The following is a 21,444-nucleotide window of genomic DNA, read 5'->3' as shown; positions in this document are numbered from 1 at the left end:
TCGAGCAGCTGGTTGTACACGTCCACGAAGACCTCCGGGTGCTTCCGCATCGCTGCTTTTACCGCAGTGTTCGGGATGCCGTCCAACCCTGGCGCCTTGGACGACGCCATCCGCTCAGCCAGTAGCAGGACCTCCGAGCTCGTGACCGGCCTCAGAGCGACTTGTGAGGCGGTGCTCGCTTCGATGTCCGGCCACTCGAACGCTGGATGCTCCGGGAACAAGGCGTCGACGATCGGACCAAGAACAGCGCGGTCCGTTTCCGGTGGCGCCCGGCCGCGAAGCTTCGCTCGCACAACCTTGTACCCAAGACCGAACACCTCAGCCTCGACGCCGTCAATCAGCTCTTGAAGGCTGCTCTCCTTGCTGTTCTGGATACTGGCCTGCAGCAAACGACGACAGTCCTGCAGTCCGGCAGACGTCGCAGCACGCTCCGACGGTTGAGCCCGGCGATGGGCTGCCTCCGCTGCTTCGCACTCTTCCCTCAAGCGCTCGATGTCCGGAGACCACCAGTACACCTGGGGCTTGCGGTGGAAGGTAGCCCCGTGTACCCTCTCCATGGTCTCATCGCACGCCCGAGTGAGTCCGCCAACCAGCCCCTCCGGAGTGTCGACCTGTCCGAAGCGGCCGACTGTGAGGGCGATGTCAAAGCTCTTCCGGACGAACTGCGTCGTCTTCCACCGAGTTCCGGCATGCCTGGCTGTCCCGTCACTGGCTGCTGCTTGGCTTTGGTGCTGCTGGCCACGTCGCTTGTTCCGTTGACCCGGAACCTCCACCTGAAACTCGATGTACGCGTGATCGCTTCCGGAGAAGCGGTTAAGCACGCGCCATGAGTCCGGCCGCACAATGGATTGGCTGGCGAAGGAGACGTCGATGACGCTTTCCCGTGCAACCCCGTTGCCCTTGAAGGTGGGCACGTTGCCACGGTTCAGCGTCTGCAGCGCCAGCTGCTCCGCCACGCTTAGGAGCTCCTGCCCCTTCCGGGTAGTGCGCGCACTCCCCCACTCCTCGTTCCAGGCGTTGAAGTCCCCGGCCAGGACTGATGTTGTGTGTCCCACCAGCGACACCTCCACCGCACCAAGAAACTCCTCGAAGTCTTCCGAACCACTGCTGGGCGACACGTAGCAGCTGGCGAACGTGACTCCCGCTATCGTGGCAACCACCAATCCCGGGACGACGCTTCCCCACAGACGCTGAATGGGGTAAGCCCCCGTTGCGACGATCGCCACGCTCAACTCCTCGTCAACAGCCCATCGCGGATCATCTCGAGGCGGCCGATACAGCTCACAGGCGAGCACCACCTGAACATCCAGCTCGCGAGCCGTCTGCATCAGCAGGTCCTGAGCTGTCCTGCTCCGCCCAAGGTTGATCTGCAGCACCTTTAGCGCCGGCACGTCAGATGACCGACCGGATGCGGGCCGCTGCACACGGCACAACACACCTCCGCCGTGCAGCTCTTCGCCTGATGATCCGGCTTCCCGCATCGAATGCAGCTGGCCGAGCGATCGACCTCGCTCGTGCACGCTGCCCGGACGTGTCCCATCTCCAGACACTTGTAACAACGTTGCTGCCGCGTCTGCATTGGAGCCACCTTCCGGATCAGGCAGGACGTGTACTTGATTTTGACAAACTTCCCGTCCAGCTCCTCTGCCGCCTTCGTTGTCACCCGAGCTATCGCCACCTTCGTGCCGTCCCACGCTGGTCGCAGCCGAACCGAAGTCTCCTCCACGGTGTGCTGGCATAGCTCGGAGAGTGCCTTCGCCACGTGTGACTCCTCCGCTAAAGGGTCGACCGCGTCCATCCGGATGTCGACCGTGGGAGTCACCAGGCGTGCTGATGCCGGCAGTTCCGCCTTCGCGCACACGTCTTGGATGCACTGCAGCACCTCTGCAGCGTTCGCGCTCTCCTTCAGCTCCATAACGAGTCGGGAGCGTGTGGTGCGTCGTCCGACTCCGAGAGCCTCTGCGTACTTTTCCATCTCTGGAGCCCCACGCACAACCTGGTAAACCTCGGTCCAGGTTTGTCCCTCGGCTGGAGCGATCTCAATTGCGTCCGGCTTGGTCTTGCGCTGCCGTTGACGCCCTCCGCCTCGCCGTGTTGCAGGCTGGCTACGCCAGGCCTGTTGCCCCCGCTGTTGTTGGGGCTGCTGTGACGATGGTCCTGCAACCGCCTGTCGCTGGACCTTCGCCCGTTGTTGTTGCAGCTGCGGCCACTGCTGCTTCTGCTGCTGCTGCTGCTGCTGCTGCTGCATGCTCGCTGATTGACGTGCCGGCTTACGGCGCACCACCTCAGTCCAGGAGCCGCCATCCTGGTCCGGAGACGGCTCCACCATAGCCGTCACCGCAACCTGCTGTCGCTGCCGCTGCTGCTGCTGCCCACGCTGCTGCTCACTCTGCTGCTGCTCCATCCGACGCCGTGGCATTGGGGTCGGTGAATAAGCCACAGAGGCGCGTATCGGCTCGCCCAGCTGCTGCTGACCTCCGACGACCTGCAAAATGAGCTCATTAAGCGCGTCACGCTCGCGCCGATGAGCCTCACGATCCAGCCGTTGTGCCTCTCGAAGTGCGGCGATTTCCGCCGCCGCTATTTCCTCCCGACGTACAGCCGCCGAGAGTGCCACCTCCGCATCGCGACGAGCATTCGCTTCTGCTGACGCCATCTGGACCCGGAAGAGGGACAGCTCCTCCTGCAGCTTGGCGAGCATGGCCCGCAGCTCCTCGTTGGTGCGACGAAGCTCGCGCATCTCCTCGTCGCGTTGCGCTGCAAAACCGGTAGAGGTCGTCTCCTTGACGACCGGCATCGACGACTTCGTAAGCAGCACTCGCGGCTGCAATGAAGGACGATTCGTCGGCGCAACCCTCTCGTCCGTCGACAAGGTCCTCGACCGCAAAGACCTTGCACCGTCCATGGTGCTTGGCTTCCCCAGGTGCCAAGCAAACCCTAATGAAAAAGAATCGACTTACTTGCCTCTCCGTTGATCGACTCCGGATTGATGGCAGCAAGTAGGTCTCGCCGAGACGAATCCAACGAGGTGTCGGACGTCCAAATCGGACCAGCGGTTCCGAAACGGTGCACTAATGAAAATTCCGCTCGCACACACACACACACAAAACCCAGTTCCGAGGCCGTTCACTGGATCGCCCCCCCTGGTACGGCAAAAGCTGGCTCTCGCGAAGACGATTCCAGGGAGGTGTCGCACGTCCGGATCCGACGAAAACTGACGAAGTGGTGCACGATTTGGCCACCGATTTTCACACACACACGGTCGAATATGTCCGGCACTCTGGCCACCGCACTATGGGCCCGATTGACCCGTTAAAGACACGTATCGACGCGTCTTGCCGAGACGCTTCCAACGAAGTGCTGGACGTCCCAATCGGTCCACTTTTCACGAAGTTGTGCAATAGAAATGTTTTTCACACTAACACTAATGCACTCACACACTAACACCACCAAACGGATTTTTCCAGATAGCAGAACTCGGCCGTTTATGAACCGATCCTGGCGATCCACGGATCGATCGACGCGCCCGACCGAGCCCTATCCGATGGTGGGTGGATCGAGGGGGTGGTGGGAGGAAACTGGCCTCCAAAAACCCGAAAAACCCCCTTTTTTCCGCCTTTTCGCTGGTTTCCAGGCTGTTTCCGGTCCGATCGACTGCCGGAAAATTTTGGTCGATGCGTCCTCGTGTTCCGGTACTGATGGGACTCTCAAACTTACCAAAAATCAGCGTTTAACTCGTCTAAAAATTGATCTTCCGATCCGCTCAATGGATCGCCTCCGAAACAACGGCAACAGCTGCGTCTCGTCGGCGCATTTGCAACGAGGTGCCGGACTTAGAAATCGGACCAGCGGTTCCGAAACGGTGCACAAATGAAAATTCCGCTCACACACACGCACACACAAAACCCAGTTCCGGGGCCGTTCACTGGATCGCCCCCCCTGGTACGGCAAGAGCTGGCTCTCGCGAAGACGATTCCAGGGAGGTGTCGCACGTCCGGATCCGACGAAAACTGACGGAGTGGTGCACGATTTGGCCACCGATTTTCACACACACACGGTCAAAATGTCCGGCACTCTGGCCACCGCACTATGGGCCCGATTGACCCGTTGAAGACACGTATCGACGCGTCTTGCCGAGACGCTTCCAACGAAGTGCTGGACGTTAAAATCGGTCCACTTTTCTCGAAGTTGTGCAATAAAAATGTTTTCGCACTAACACTAATGCACTCGCACACTAACACCACCAAAGGATTTTTCCAGATAGCAGAACTCAGCCGTTTATGGACCGATCCTGGCGATCCACGGATCGATCGACGCGCCCGGCCAAGCCCTATCCGATGGTGGGTGGATCGAGGGGGTGGTGGGAGGAAACTGGCCTCCAAAAACCCGAAAAACCCCCTTTTTCTCGCCTTTTCGCCGGTTTCCGGGCTAATTCCGGTCCGATCGGCCTGCGGCCAATTTTCCCGGGTGAGTCCCGATGGGCCACTCCTGTTACGATGATTAAACCCGCGCCAGGTTGCAGGGTTGATTTTTGAAAATTCAAAAACCAGGCCGGAAAAAACTCCCTGGTTTTTGGGAGTAGCGGGGGGGGACTTGGCACACGTGTAGAGGACCCCAATCGAGGGCCGGATGCCAAAATCCAAGTGGCCAGGTGGCCAACCGACCGAGTTATTAAATTTCAAAAATTTAATAACTAATTAAATAATATTGGCCTTCCACTTTGCCAAATCTTCAAGATGTCGCCCGAAAACACGTGGTGGATTTTACACGCACTTTTTGAAACCGGAAACGCGAAAAACCTCCAACTTTAGGCGCTAATATCTCCGTTGTTTTTCAACGCACAGAAACGGCAGACCACTTCATCGAATCGGGACGTTCTCACTCAACGTTTTACAATGTTTTTAAATCGATTCGCACACTTTTAGAGGGCAATACCAACCGGATACTAAAAAACACTAGTTTTTTTGGGCACCACTTCCGGTGGCATACACACACACGCACAAACTTTACACCGTTGGATGCGTCTTTTTAATACGCGTCTTTTGATGTTTCATTTTTGAAAATCCGTCAAGAATTGACGAAGTTATTCACGAAAAACTGGTCCCCGGAAAATCCCATACAAATTGTATGGCCGGAAATGAAACCGGAAACGCGAAAAACCTCCAACTTTGGGCGCTAATATCTCCGTTGTTTTTCAACGCACAGAAACGGCAGACCACTTCATCGAATCGGGACGTTCTCACTCAACGTTTTACAATGTTTTTAAATCGATTCGCACACTTTTAGAGGGCAATACCAACCGGACACTAAAAAACACTAGTTTTTTGGGCACCACTTCCGGTGGCATAAACACACACGCACAAACTTAACACCGTTGGATGCGTCTTTTCAATACGCGTCTTTTGATGTTTTATTTTTGAAAATCCGTTGAGAATTGACGAAGTTATTCACAAAAAACTGATTTTCAGAAAATCCCATACAAATTGTATGGCCGGAACCGAAACCGGAAACGCGAAAAACCTCCAACTTTGGGTGCTAATATCTCCGTTGTTTTTTAACGCACAGAAACGGCAGACCACTTCATCGAATCGGGATAATCTCACTTAATGTTCTGCAATATTTTTTAACCGATTCGCGCACTTTTAGAGGGCAATACCAACCGGACACTAGAAAACACTGGTTTTTCCCTCCTGAGGGGGAGGGGGTGGATATGGGAGGGGCGGGGGGGTGACGATCCGGTGCTCCACTCCGAGACCTATCTACCGATACCCCGGACGTCCCTCTAGCCCGAAGGGTTACCGAGATATCCCACTTTAAAGGATTTGTCCGGAAGTTTGATAACTCGGTGTTGGAGTTCGATAACAGTTATCGAACTACTTATCAAACTTTTTCAATCCCCTATATCTCCAGAACCACTTGTCCGATCCGGGCGTCCGACGGCTCCCCGGAAAGGAAATTTTGTCCTCTTTTGAAATATTTCAAGGTTGAAATATTTCATGAAATATTTCGTGAAATATTTCACGTTTTCCGTAAAAACGCTCGTAGCACTATGGTTCGAGTTGGGGGGGCTGGGGAATATCACTCCTAACAACACCAGCGCCACCTGTGGGTAAATCTCGAACTAATTCGCTTTAAACGCACTTTTTCGCAAATTCGCACGGGAGCGCTCGAAAAACACGTCCGTTCACTTCGGAGGTTTCGCTCAGACTACAGGGATAACTGGCTTGTGGCCGCCAAGCGTTCATAGCGACGTGGCTTTTTGATCCTTCGATGTCGGCTCTTCCTATCATTGTAAAGCAAAATTTACCAAGCGTAGGATTGTTCACCCTTTCAAGGGAACGTGAGCTGGGTTTAGACCGTCGTGAGACAGGTTAGTTTTACCCTACTGGTGTGCATTGTTTGTCGCTATCTTAACGGAATTCCTGTGCAGTACGAGAGGAACCACAGGTACGGACCACTGGCTCAATACTAGTTCGAACGGACTATGGTATGACGCTACGTCCGCTGGATTATGCCTGAACGCCTCTAAGGTCGTATCCAATCCGAGCTGATAGCGCTTCTTATACCCATTAGGTGGTCGTAAGCTAGCGGGCCTAACAACCCTCCGAGAACCGTCCGTGCTGTCCATTGGCACACTGGCGTCTCATCCCCGCTTACTACTAGGCCGCAAAGGGCGGGTTCGCGCTGCACGTGTTAGTACCATACATGTTGGGAACACCGGTGGACGAGCTTGCCGACTGTGGATATCACTAGTTTCGACACCTACGACCGCCCGCAAACGACGGGACTACAGGCTGGGAGCTTCAAGTTGTAGAGATGCGTTCGCATCGATCCTCTCAGGCGACCCATGCTTGGTGGTTAGTGCTTGCGCGTGCGCGCCCCGTGTGTGCTGGAATTGGCCAACCAGTGCACATTGGTGGTGCGTACCGTGACTTGCACCATGTGACGAGAGTGTTGAAGAACACTGTGTGGTGACTCTATGCCTATGTGATGGGGTGCTTGTAACACACGACCGAACCGACGGCTCGTTGGATGGTCACGACAGTGTGGTGCAGGTGCGCCCATGTGTAACGAATACATTGAGTGCCGTTGGAGGTTAGCGGTTGGTTGGTTGCATGCTACAACTTCGCGTTGTACATGGGCTGGCCGCTGCGCTTCCTTCGGGTTGCCACTTGATGTTGATAGGGTTGATGTATTGTGTTCGTTGACTTTTGGTTCATTCCAAAAGTCTTCGGACTTAGATAATTTTACAAGTGTCGGCGCTCTCGGACCGAAAATAAGAAGACAACTAAGAAGAAAAAGAGAAAGAAGCTAATAGTGGAAAGTATTCTTCTTCAAAGAAGGAACAAAAATTTTACAAGTGTTGAAAAATTTCCTAAGTCCAAAAAATTTTCTAAGTCCAGAAAATTTTCTAAGTCCCACAAAATGGAACATGATGAAGAAGATACAGAAGTTGAAAATTTTTCTAAGTCCAAAAAATTTTCTAAGTCCAGAAAATTTTCTAAGTCCAAAGTGTTGGAACAATTTCCAAAGGCCCATAGGTTGCACTGAATTTTCCTAAGTTGGCCACAAGTACCCATGAGGTATCGAGAAGGTTCACCCGAAGGACATAATATGTCCCAAAGTACCGATAGAGTACCCACAAATAGCACCGAATGGGCCTAAGTTGGCCAAAAGTACCGATAGAGCACCCACAAGTAGCACCCAATTGGCCTAAGTTGGCCAAAAGTACCGATAGAGTACCCACAAATAGCACCCAGTTGGCCTAAGTTGGCCAAAAGTACCGATAGAGTACCCACAAGAAGCACTGAGTTGGCCTAAGTTGGCCAAAAGTACCGATAGAGTACCCACAAATAGCACCCAGTTGGCCTAAGTTGGCCAAAAGTACCGATAGAGCACCCACAAGTAGCACCCAATTGGCCTATGTTGGCCAAAAGTACCGATAGAGTACCCACAAATAGCACCGAATGGGCCTAAGATGGCCAAAAGTACCGATAGAGTACCCACAAATAGCACCCAATTGGCCTAAGTTGGCCAAAAGTACCGATAGAGTACCCATAAGCAGCACCCAATTGGCCTAAGTTGGCCAAAAGTACCGATAGAGTACCCACAAATAGCACCCAATGGGCCTAACATGGCCAAAAGTACCGATAGAGTACCCACAAGAAGCACTGAGTTGGCCTAAGTTGGCCAAAAGTACCGATAGAGTACCCACAAATAGCACCGAGTGGGCCTAACATGGCCAAAAGTACCGATAGAGTATCCACAAAGAGCACCCAATTGGCCTAAGTTGGCCAAAAGTACCGCCAAGTAGCACCATAGAGGCCCGAGTAGAGCGAAATGTGGGCCAAATTGAACATTTGAAAATTTTTACAAGTCCAAAAAATTTTCTAAGTCCAGAAAATTTTCTAAGTCCAAAGAGTTGGACAAATTTCCTTAGGCCCAAAGGTTGCACTGAATGTTCCTAAGTTGGCCATCAGTACCCATGAAGTATAGCGAAGGTTCACCCGAAAGACACAATACGCCCTAAAGTACCCACAGAGTACCCACAAGTTGCACCCAATTGGCCTAAGTTGGCCAGAAGTACCGACAAGTACCACCATAGAAGCCCGAGTAGAGCGAAATGTGGGCCAAAGTACCGAGTAGTTGCCACAAATGCCCAAATGGATACCAAAATGTGGTACCAAGTACCTAACTGTTGCAACAAATGCTAGCTTTCTGAGCAAAAGCTGTGGACCAATTTCGTAGAAGAACCGCCTAGGCGAAAAGGCAAAAATCGCCGAAGCTGGCCCGCTCGCAGAGCTCGCGGGCCAGGAGATACTCATAGGGCGCTTTACTAGAGTGGGGAACTTGAGAATTTTTGTGTCCGAGACTTTGGGCAACTTCGCGGCCGCCCCCTTAAAGTAAAAGATTTTCTCTGGGTGCCTAAAACTCGCAATTCCCGCAAAGTCGGGAAGACGTTAAAGTTTTTGCCCAAAAAATGGCCATCGATTTAAGGTGATTTTCCAATAAGAAAATGCTTCCTATTTTGAATTTTTTCGAATATTTCCTAAACTAAGCGTCGGAGCACATGGCCGTGGAGGAACTTTTGGTAGCTTTTGGCAAGGGCTATCGGATGAAATAATAAGAAAGGCCATCAGAGCGATATTGGATTAATGCGGGCTCATAAACGCACCTGAGAAGTGAAAATTGGTACCTTGCACGCAGGATGCAAGAAATGCTTGAGTGTTAACCATCATCGGTACCAAGTACCTAGGTTATATCGAGTGCGTAGATGGAAGTCGGTACCAAAGGGAAACCTTCCTAGGCTAGGTGCACGCAAGTGAGTATGGATCGATCAGTAGAAAGATGGGAAGCCATAGGAAACCTTCCTAGGCTAGGTGCACGCAAGTGAGTATGGATCGATCAGTAGAAAGATGGGAAGCCATAGGAAACCTTCCTAGGCTAGGTGCACGCAAGTGAGTATGGATCGATCAGTAGAAAGTGGGAAGCCCAGTACCAAATGCCCTAGTGAAGACCGTAAACGAATATCATGAACCGATAAGGAGCACCAAATGCCCTAGTGAAGACCGTAAACGAATATCATGAACCGATAAGGAGCACCAAATGCCCTAGTGAAGACCGTAAACGAATATCATGAACCGATAAGGAGCACCAAATGCCCTAGTGAAGACCGTAAACGAATATCATGAACCGATAAGGAGCACCAAATGCCCTAGTGAAGACCGTAAACGAATATCATGAACCGATAAGGAGCACCAAATGCCCTAGTGAAGACCGTAAACGAATATCATGAACCGAGAAGTAGCAACGAATGCCTGAAAAAGTACCAAGTCCACGGTATAGAGTAACGAGAGTTAACCGCCGTGATGTATGCAATGAGGGCAGCCATTGCATGGGTTCTGGACTTGGTTCGCGAATAACTTTTTTGCTAGACATCGGACAAAGTTGACGTGGAAGAACGAAATGTAGCATTTGGTGCCACCTATCCAAAACTTTTTCAAGATTGAAGATCCGATCGATACAGCCTGAGTTATAGGCAAAAGTTGGTGCAAAATTGAGCATTTTTAATGGTGAAAAATCGGTACTCCTCGAATAGCTCCTGTTGGAAGCATCGGACCACATGGTCGTGGAGGAACATATTGTAGCGCGCGGTGTCAAGTATCGACACCCAAAACCGCATGTCCGATGGACGGAAAATGACCAAGTTATAGTGAAAACTTGGTTGCACCAAATTCCCGAAGAAGTGCAACGAGAAGGTGAATGCGATGGTTGTTCGTCGAATAGCTCCGGCCACAGACATGGTAGCGATTAGTGGTGCATGGAAGAAATCTAGCCACAAGTGCCATCTACCCATGGCCAGAAGAAAGTGTGGCCATATCTTGGATACCGGCGGAGCTATGGGGCAAATATGGGCCAAAAATGGTGCAAGTTGGACCAAAAATCCGACCAAGTGCGCGAGGCGCTTTCGTGAATAGCTCCGGCCACAGACATGGTAGCGATTAGTGGTGCATGGAAGAAATCTAGCCACAAGTGCCATCTAGCCATGGCCAGAAGAAAGTGTGGCCATATCTTGGATACCGGCGGAGCTATGGGGCAAATATGGGCCAAAAATGGTGCAAGTTGGACCAAAAATCCGAAAAAGTACCTAGGTAAATGCGATGGTTGTTCGTCGAATAGCTCCGGCCACAGACATGGTAGCGATTAGTGGTGCATGGAAGAAATCTAGCCACAAGTGCCATCTACCCATGGCCAGAAGAAAGTGTGGCGCTATCTTGGATACCGGCGGAGCTATGGGGCAAATATGGGCCAAAAATGGTGAAGTTGGACCAAAAATCCGACCAAGTGCGCGAGGCGCTTTCGTGAATAGCTCCGGCCACAGACATGGTAGCGATTAGTGGTGCATGGAAGAAATCTAGCCACAAGTGCCATCTACCCATGGCCAGAAGAAAGTGTGGCCATATCTTGGATACCGGCGGAGCTATGGGGCAAATATGGGCCAAAAATGGTGCAAGTTGGACCAAAAATCCGAAAAAGTACCTAGGTAAATGCGATGGTTGTTCGTCGAATAGCTCCGGCCACAGACATGGTAGCGATTAGTGGTTCATGGAAGAAATCTAGCCACAAGTGCCATCTACCCATGGCCAGAAGAAAGTGTGGCCATATCTTGGATACCGGCGGAGCTATGGGGCAAATATGGGCCAAAAATGGTGCAAGTTGGACCAAAAATCCGACCAAGTGCGCGAGGCGCTTTCGTGAATAGCTCCGGCCACAGACATGGTAGCGATTAGTGGTGCATGGAAGAAATCTAGCCACAAGTGCCATCTACCCATGGCCAGAAGAAAGTGTGGCCATATCTTGGATACCGGCGGAGCTATGGGGCAAATATGGGCCAAAAATGGTGCAAGTTGGACCAAAAATCCGACCAAGTGCGCGAGGCGCTTTCGTGAATAGCTCCGGCCACAGACATGGTAGCGATTAGTGGTGCATGGAAGAAATCTAGCCACAAGTGCCATCTAGCCATGGCCAGAAGAAAGTGTGGCCATATCTTGGATACCGGCGGAGCTATGGGGCAAATATGGGCCAAAAATGGTGCAAGTTGGACCAAAAATCCGAAAAAGTACCTAGGTAAATGCGATGGTTGTTCGTCGAATAGCTCCGGCCACAGACATGGTAGCGATTAGTGGTGCATGGAAGAAATCTAGCCACAAGTGCCATCTACCCATGGCCAGAAGAAAGTGTGGCGCTATCTTGGATACCGGCGGAGCTATGGGGCAAATATGGGCCAAAAATGGTGAAGTTGGACCAAAAATCCGACCAAGTGCGCGAGGCGCTTTCGTGAATAGCTCCGGCCACAGACATGGTAGCGATTAGTGGTGCATGGAAGAAATCTAGCCACAAGTGCCATCTACCCATGGCCAGAAGAAAGTGTGGCCATATCTTGGATACCGGCGGAGCTATGGGGCAAATATGGGCCAAAAATGGTGCAAGTTGGACCAAAAATCCGAAAAAGTACCTAGGTAAATGCGATGGTTGTTCGTCGAATAGCTCCGGCCACAGACATGGTAGCGATTAGTGGTGCATGGAAGAAATCTAGCCACAAGTGCCATCTACCCATGGCCAGAAGAAAGTGTGGCCATATCTTGGATACCGGCGGAGCTATGGGGCAAATATGGGCCAAAAATGGTGCAAGTTGGACCAAAAATCCGACCAAGTGCGCGAGGCGCTTTCGTGAATAGCTCCGGCCACAGACATGGTAGCGATTAGTGGTGCATGGAAGAAATCTAGCCACAAGTGCCATCTACCCATGGCCAGAAGAAAGTGTGGCCATATCTTGGATACCGGCGGAGCTATGGGGCAAATATGGGCCAAAAATGGGTAAAATTGTACGGTCCAAAGCCAAGGGTAAATTTTTTTATTCCTCCAATAACTTCTAGCACAGACATTGAATCGGTTGGTGATGTATGGATGAAATGTAGCAAACAGTTGGAACTACCCATAAAATCTTAAAGATTGACGATCCAATGTATAGAACCGGAGTAATGTGCGATACTTGGTGAAAAATCGAGTGAAAAATTAGCTATAAACTGTTTTTGGCCCATAACTCGAATACTAGACATCGGAAGGGGGGGTCGTAGAACGATTTTTTGTTGCCCTATCGATTCCCTATCGAACGAGCAAAAGTTGTTTTTTTGACCAAAAAGGACCCCTACTCTAGTAAAATTGGCCTGATTTTACTAGTCCCCGGTACCCGTACAGGCAAAATGAGCAAAATGCTCAAGTATGAATGGTTTTTGGCCCATAACTCGAATACTAGACGTCGCAGGGGGGTGTCATGGAACAATTTTTGGTAGCCCTTGAAATTATCTATCGAATGACATATACTTGATTTTTGGCCAAAAAGTTCCCTAGACTAGTAAAAATCGCATCATTTTACTAGAGTCGGGTACCCTGGACGAAAAACCGCTATAATTGCGGTTTTTGGCTAATAACTCGAATACTAGACGTCGCAGGGGGGTGTCGTGGAACAATTTTTGGTAGCCCTTGAAATTATCTATCGAATGACATATACTTGATTTTTGGCCAAAAAGTTCCCTAGACTAGTAAAAATCGCATCATTTTACTAGAGTCGGGTACCCTGGACGAAAAACCGCAATTATAGCGGTTTTTGGCTAATAACTCGAATACTAGACGTCGCAGGGGGGTGTCGTGGAACAATTTTTGGTAGCCCTTGAAATTATCTATCGAATGACATATACTTGATTTTTGGCCAAAAAGTTCCCTAGACTAGTAAAAATCGCATCATTTTACTAGAGTCGGGTACCCTGGACGAAAAACCGCTATAGTTGCGGTTTTTGGCTAATAACTCTAATACTAGACGTCGGAGGGGGGTGTCGTGGAACAATTTTTGGTAGCCCTTGAAATTATCTATCGAATGACATATACTTGATTTTTGGCCAAAAAGTTCCCTAGACTAGTAAAAATCGCATCATTTTACTAGAGTCGGGTACCCTGGACGAAAAACCGCTTAAGTTGCGGTTTTTGGCTAATAACTCGAATACTAGACGTCGCAGGGGGGTGTCGTGGAACAATTTTTGGTAGCCCTTGAAATTATCTATCGAATGACATATACTTGATTTTTTGACCAAAAAGTTCCTAGACTAGTAAAAATCGCATCATTTTACTAGAGTCGGGTACCCTGTACGAAAAACCGCTATAGTTGCGGTTTTTGGCCAATAACTCGAATACTAGACGTCGGAGGGGGGTGCCGTAGAACAATTTTTTGTAGCCCTTGAAATTACCTTTCGAATGATATATAGTGGTTTTTTGGTCAAAAAGTGACCCCGAGACTAGTAACCCTCCATACACAAAACCGCCTAAAAAGTTTTGGTTTTGCAAAATTTTGAAAAGTGCGTCAAAAAAATTTTTTCAAAAAGTACCAAATCGTGATCAGAACTCACTATAGACCATAAAAAGTGAAATCCGATGGTCATTTGCAACACTTGGTCAATCGAGAAAAATTTCACTTTTTTACTAGAGTCGGGTACCCTGAACGAAAAATCGCTCAAGTAATGGTTTTTGGCCAATAACTCGAATACTAGACGTCGGAAGGGGGTGTCGTAGAACAATTTTTTGTAGCCCTTGAAATTACCTTTCGAATGATATATAGTGGTTTTTTGGTCAAACAGTGACCCCGAGACTAGTAACCCTCCATACACAAAACCGCCTACAAAAACTTTGTTTTGAAAAATTTTGAAAAGTTCAAAAAAAATTTTTTTTCAAAAACTACTAAAACGTGATAAGAACTTACTATAGACCATAAAAAGTGATATCCGATGATAATTTGCAAAAGTTGGTAACTAGTAAAAAATTTCACTTTTTTACTAGAGTCGGTGCAACGAGAAAAAAAAAGTCCGTGATGGAGAAAAATGGCACGTTTTCCACGCCTGTACGCTTTCGTTTACTATATAGGGGGTAGGTGAGCCAGAAGCATGATTTTGACTGAGTATGTATCTTTATGAATTGGACCCTTCTAAATCGATTGAGACTACCCCCAGGACGATCGGACGACTGCTTCTGGCTCAAAATGTGGTTTTTAGATTTTGATCGTCAATTATGCGAGAAAAAATCGATTAGAAGTAAAGATACGAAATGCTTGGTCTAAGTTGGGAAACGACTTCGGATATTTGTTGGACGTTGTCGTAGAAGGTCCGAGGACCAAGGAAAAGTGATTTCCAAGTGGATTTATGCACTATTAGTCGATGGTAAGATGTGAAATTAGTAGAACTTACCATACAGTTTGCGAAGTTGAAGCAATCGGTTGGTGAATATGGTACTGTCTGTCCAATTTGGTGGTTCGGAATGAGTGAAACGATGTTGATGATGGATAGACGTTCCGATTGCCCCCGATCGGGGAACATATAGTGGTGTTTAAGGTCCAAGTACCTATGTTTTGGTAAGCAGAACTGAGAGTTAAAGGATGAAAGTCGGCCATTCCTAATATCATCCTATCGGTGGTTCGCGAGTTGTTTGAGGACCGGAGCAGCTCGCGATGAAACGGTCCTAGGGTATTGGTTATCCATCCAAGGAAGAGTAAATGCGATCCTAGATGTGTGTCGTTGGCCGTTCTACCGGTATCGCCTATCGATGAGATATCGACGGGCATGCCTTACTCGAAAGTTGAATTCTAGGATCGATGGTCAAACAGACCTATGAGCGATAAACCAAACTGAACACGTATTGATGTCGGCTTTTCCTATCATTTGATGCCGCAGGTTGTTTAGGGACCGGAGCAACTTGCGGCCGAGACGGTCCCCGGGGGTTTCTTTCTCCAAGGAGTGGAAACTATTAAGCAAGAGTTGTAGCAAGATACGATCCTCTGATGTGTCGTTGGCCGTTCATGCGGTATCGCCTGTCGATGAGATATCGATGGGCATGCCTTACTCTACCGACCTTCTAATTGAGAGTATTAATCAGGGATCGATGGTCAAACAGACCAATGAGCGATAAACCAAACTGAACACGTATTGATGTCGGCTTTTCCTATCATTTGATGCCGCAGGTTGTTTAGGGACCGGAGCAGCTTGCGGCCGAGACGGTCCCCGGGGGTTTCTTTCTCCAAGGAGAAGAAACGATTAAGCAAAAGTTGTAGCAAGATACGATCCTCTGATGTGTCGTTGGCCGTTCAAGCGGTATCGCCTGTCGATGAGATATCGATGGGCATGCCTTACTCTCCCGACTGGATTACTGAGAGTTTAATCAGGGATCGATGGTCAAACAGACCAATGAGCGATAAACCAAACTGAACACGTATTGATGTCGGCATTTCCTATCATTTGTCGCAGGTTGTTTAGGGACCGGAGCAGCTTGCGACCGAGACGGTCCCCGGGGGTTTCTTTCTCTAAGGAGTGGAAACGATTAAGCAAAAGTCGTAGCAATAATCGATCACCTGATGTGTCGTTGGCCGTTCTTGCGGTATCGCCTGTCGATGAGATATCGATGGGCATGCCTTACTCTCCTGACTGTTTAATTGAGAGTTATAATCAGGGATCGATGGTCAAAAAGACCTACGATCGATAAACCAAACTGAACACGTATTGATGTCGGCATTTCCTATCATTTGTCGCAGGTTGTTTGGGGACCGGAGCAGCTTGCGACCGAGACGGTCCCTTCCCGAAAGATGGTGAACCGAGTCGTCTGGCGTAAAAACCGGACGACTCGAAAGGGCTTGACCCTTTCAAGTGAGCGATAATCACATTCTACGCTCAGTTCGACAGCTACAAGGCAATCACTCGCTATGTTCAGAGCTAATACATGCAACATGCCGGCATTGTTTCCACCGACGCATGGATTCAAGACTGGTGCACTTATTAGTTAAACCGTTCGCCTCCGGGTGTTTCGAGTTCAAGTCTGGATGAGGATTGATCTTGCTGGTAATAGCTTGAGCCCTTAAGGGGTCGAAGCGTACATCTTGAGACCATGTACAACATATTACCAAATCGGCACCATGGGTTCGGGTGCAAGTGATGTAACCGTGAAAGATGTTGAGCAGCCCAACATCGGTTTACACACGCATAATAGGAAGGCAGCGCTGTCGACTGGTCAGTCGTGTAAGAAGTGTGCATTATCGATCACAAATATATTGGTGATCTGTAGGTTGCGCATACACCATGCCCGGTGTAAAGTGCCGTGGTCCCCCCCGGGGGGCTGCATCAAACCGTTCGCCACGCGAACTACCCAATGGAACGAACTCGATGCATTTAATAAGAAGAAGAGATGATAATGAAACACGGTCGATTTAAGAGTTGAAAACGTTGAAATGCCTATAAGCAAGTCTTAAGTTGGTGGTGACCGTTACGCCCCAACAAATTGGTGCCTTACCCTACACCAAAGAGCCATTCAACATGGTTCAAGTGAGCGATAATCACGCTCTACGCTCAGTTCGACAGCTGCAAGGCAATCACTCGCTAAGTTCAGAGCTAATACATGCAACACGCCGGCATTGTTTCCACCGACGCATGGATTCAAGACTGGTGCACTTATTAGTTAAACCGTTCGCCTCCGGGTGTTTCGAGTTCAAGTCTGGATGAGGATTGTTCTTGCTGGTAATAGCTTGAGCCCCTGAATAAGGGGCCGAAGCGTACATCTTGAGTAAATGTACAACATATTACCAAATCGGCACCGTGGGTTCTGGTGCAAGTGATGTAACCGTGAAAGATGTTGAGCAGCCCAACATCGGTTTACACACGCATAATAGGAAGGCAGCGCTGTCGACTGGTCAGTCGTGTAAGAAGTGTGCATTATCGATCTCCAATATATGAGCTCAGTATGACAGCCCAATTGGTAATCCTCGGGACCTCCAGAAAGGAAGCTGGATGAGGATTACCAAATCGAAAGTTGATAAGTGTAGTGGTACCACTTAGTCAACTTGTATCCCGAAAGATGGTGAACCGAGTCGTCTGGCGTAAAAACCGGACGACTCGAAAGGGCTTGACCCTTTCAAGTGAGCGATAATCACGCTCTACGCTCAGTTCGACAGCTGCAAGGCAATCACTCGCTAAGTTCAGAGCTAATACATGCAACACGCCGGCATTGTTTCCACCGACGCATGGATTCAAGACTGGTGCACTTATTAGTTAAACCGTTCGCCTCCGGGTGTTTCGAGTTCAAGTCTGGATGAGGATTGTTCTTGCTGGTAATAGCTTGAGCCCCTGAATAAGGGGTCGAAGCGTACATCTTGAGACCATGTACAACATATTACCAAATCGGCACCATGGGTTCGGGTGCAAGTGATGTAACCGTGAAAGATGTTGAGCAGCCCAACATCGGTTTACACACGCATAATAGGAAGGCAGCGCTGTCGACTGGTCAGTCGTGTAAGAAGTGTGCATTATCGATCACAAATATATTGGTGATCTGTAGGTTGCGCATACACCATGCCCGGTGTAAAGTGCCGTGGTCCCCCCCGGGGGGCTGCATCAAACCGTTCGCCACGCGAACTACCCAATGGAACGAACTCGATGCATTTAATAAGAAGAAGAGATGATAATGAAACACGGTCGATTAAAGAGTTGAAAACGTTGAAATACCTATAAGCAAGTCTTAAGTTGGTGGTGACCGTTACGCCCCAACAAATTGGTGCCTTACCCTACACCAAAGAGCCATTCAACATGGTTCAAGTGAGCGATAATCACGCTCTACGCTCAGTATGACAGCTGCAAGGCAATCACTCGCTAAGTTCAGAGCTAATACATGCAACACGCCGGCATTGTTTCCACCGACGCATGGATTCAAGACTGGTGCACTTATTAGTTAAACCGTTCGCCTGCGGGTGTTTCGAGTTCAAGTCTGGATGAGGATTGTTCTTGCTGGTAATAGCTTGAGCCCCTGAATAAGGGGCCGAAGCGTACATCTTGAGAGTAAATGTACAACATATTACCAAATCGGCACCGTGGGTTCTGGTGCAAGTGATGTAACCATGAAAGATGTTGAGCAGCCCAACATCGGTTTACACACGCATAAGGGGTTTATTGTTATCTGTAGGTTGCGCATACACCATACCCGGTGTAAAGTGCCGTGGTCCCCCAGGGGGCTGCATCAAAACGTTCGCCATGCGAACTACCCAATGGAACGAACTCGATGTATTGAAAGAGATGAACAATTAATAGCGAGAATAGGGGCCCGGAAGCAATTCCGCGGCCCTACGGTCGATTCAAGAGTTGAAACGTTGTACAATCGTGGATAGCACCTAGTGCTAATATGGTGAGAGATAATGTGTGAGGAAATTTAGTTTCCTAAAGTTTAGTTAGTGGTTTCCGTTGTGCCCTAACAAACTTAAAGTTGGTGGTGACCGTTACACCCCAACAAATTGGTGCCTTACCCAACACCAAAGAGCCATTCCATATGGTTCTAGAGAGAGAGAGTTGTGTGGAAATTTATTTCCCACTAAGCGAGTGTGTGTCTGTAGTGGAACGAATTCTGGTTGATCCTACCAGTAATATACGCTTGTCTCAAAGGTTAAGCCATGCATGTCTAAGTACAAACATAAATGAATGTGAAACCGCATAAGGCTCAGTATAACAGCTATAATTCACAAGATCATCCTACCACTAGTTACTTGGATAACTGTGGAAAATCCAGAGCTAATACATGCAACATGCCGGGACTGTTGCCCTCGCGGGTAGCTGAACTGGTGCACTTATTAGTTAAACCAATCGCCTCCGGGCGGCTTGAGTTGAAGTCTGGATAAGGACGCAGATCGTATGGTCGCTTGTCGACTGACGACAGATCTTTCAAATGTCTGCCCTATCAACTATTGATGGTAGTGTAGAGGACTACCATGGTTGCGACGGGTAACGGGGAATCAGGGTTCGATTCCGGAGAGGGAGCCTGAGAAATGGCTACCACATCCAAGGAAGGCAGCAGGCGCGTAAATTACCCAATCCCAGTACGGGGAGGTAGTGACGAGAAATAACAATATGGACCTCTCTAACGATGGTCCATAATTGGAATGAGTTGAGTATAAATCCTTCAACAAGGATCAAGTGGAGGGCAAGTCTGGTGCCAGCAGCCGCGGTAATTCCAGCTCCACTAGCGTATATTAAAGTTGTTGCGGTTAAAACGTTCGAAGTTGATTGCCCGTCCAGACACGTGACCGCCACGGGCGCCCGGTTACACGCCGGGGCCGTTCGTGCGCGCGCTCACGGCTGCGACTCACAATGGTGTACTTGGGCGTTACTCTGTGAACGAGTACCGTGCTACCGGTTAACTCCGGCACGGGCTCCTCATGGTGCTCAAGATACTCACATTTACCTTGAACAAATTAGAGTGCTCAAAGCAGGCTAAGACAAAGCGTCCGGCCCCCCCGTGGGGTTGGCGTTGGCCGAGAATAATCTTGCATGGAATAATGGAATATGACCTCGGTTTATACGATTTCGTTGGTTTGTCAGAAACCTAGAGGTAATGATTAACAGAAGTAGTTGGGGGCATTGGTATTACGGCGCGAGAGGTGAAATTCGTAGACCGTCGTAGGACCAACTGAAGCGAAAGCGTTTGCCATGGATGCTTTCTTTAATCAAGAACGAAAGTTAGAGGATCGAAGGCGATTAGATACCGCCCTAGTTCTAACCGTAAACGATGCCAATTAGCAATTGGGAGACGCTACCCCTATTCGGTGCTCTCAGTCGCTTCCGGGAAACCAAAATCGGGTTCCGGGGGAAGTATGGTTGCAAAGTTGAAACTTAAAGGAATTGACGGAAGGGCACCACAAGAAGTGGAGCTTGCGGCTTAATTTGACTCAACACGGGAAAATTTACCAGGTCCAAACTTATCGAGGTAAGACAGATTGATAGCTCTTTCTCAAATTTAAGGGTAGTGGTGCATGGCCGTTCTTAGTTCGTGGAATGATTTGTCTGGTTAATTCCGATAACGAACGTGACTCAAACATGCTAACTAGAACGCTGTCAGCAGTGCGCCTCCGGGCGCACCTGACGTTACAGCCGGGCGGCGCCTTCACGGGCGGTCGTCGGCTACGTTTGCCCTGCTTAGCGGGACAACTTGTGTTTAGCAAGCTGAGAATGAGCGATAACAGGTCCGTGATGCCCTTAGATGTTCTGGGCTGCACGCGTGCTACAATGTGGGTCGCAGCGTGTTCTCGCCAATAGGCGCCCCCATTCCGAGAGGAACGGGAAATCACTAAAATGCCCATCTAGTCGGGATTGGGGACTGCAACGGTCCCCATGAACCTGGAATTTCTAGTAAGCACTAGTCATTAGCTAGTGCTGATTACGTCCCTGCCCTTTGTACACACCGCCCGTCGCTACTACCGATGGATTATTTAGTGAGGTTTCTGGAGGCTTACCTTCCGCGGTTCCTTCGTGAGCTGCAGCTGGCATGGCTGAAGTTGACCGAACTTGATGATTTAGAGGAAGTAAAAGTCGTAACAAGGTTTCCGTAGGTGAACCTGCGGAAGGATCATTACTGATGATCGTCCGCGAGTGACCAACCATGGGCTGCCTTCGGTGTAGCTCGGTCGCTCGCTTGCTATGTGTCAGAATTTGTTGAAAGCCAACTCGTTCGTTGTACACTTTGATGGGTGACCATCACTGTGTCTCCGTGCCGAGCTAGATCTCCCCTAGCCGTAAGGCACTTGAACGCCCCTTCGACGACGAGTTGCATGTGTGTGGTATGTGTCAGAATCTGGTGAAGCTTTCTGCATGTGATGTGCCTTGTGTGGATCCGTGGCCATTGCATTGTGTCTGGTGCTTAGATACCCAGACACTTAGAACGCTTGCGCGGAAAGCAAACTCGATCGTTGTACACTTTGATGGGTGACCATCACTGTGTCTCCGTGCCGTGCTAGATCCCCCCTAGCCGTAAGGCACTTTGAACGCCCCTTCGACGACGAGTTACAAGAGTGTGGTATGTGTCAGAATCTGGTGAAGC

Source organism: Anopheles funestus, assembly GCF_943734845.2.
Source record: "Anopheles funestus chromosome X unlocalized genomic scaffold, idAnoFuneDA-416_04 X_unloc_55, whole genome shotgun sequence".
NCBI classification, from domain to species: Eukaryota; Metazoa; Arthropoda; class Insecta; order Diptera; family Culicidae; genus Anopheles; species Anopheles funestus.
The sequence above is the reverse complement of the archived record's forward strand: the minus strand, read 5'-3'. Positions refer to the sequence as shown.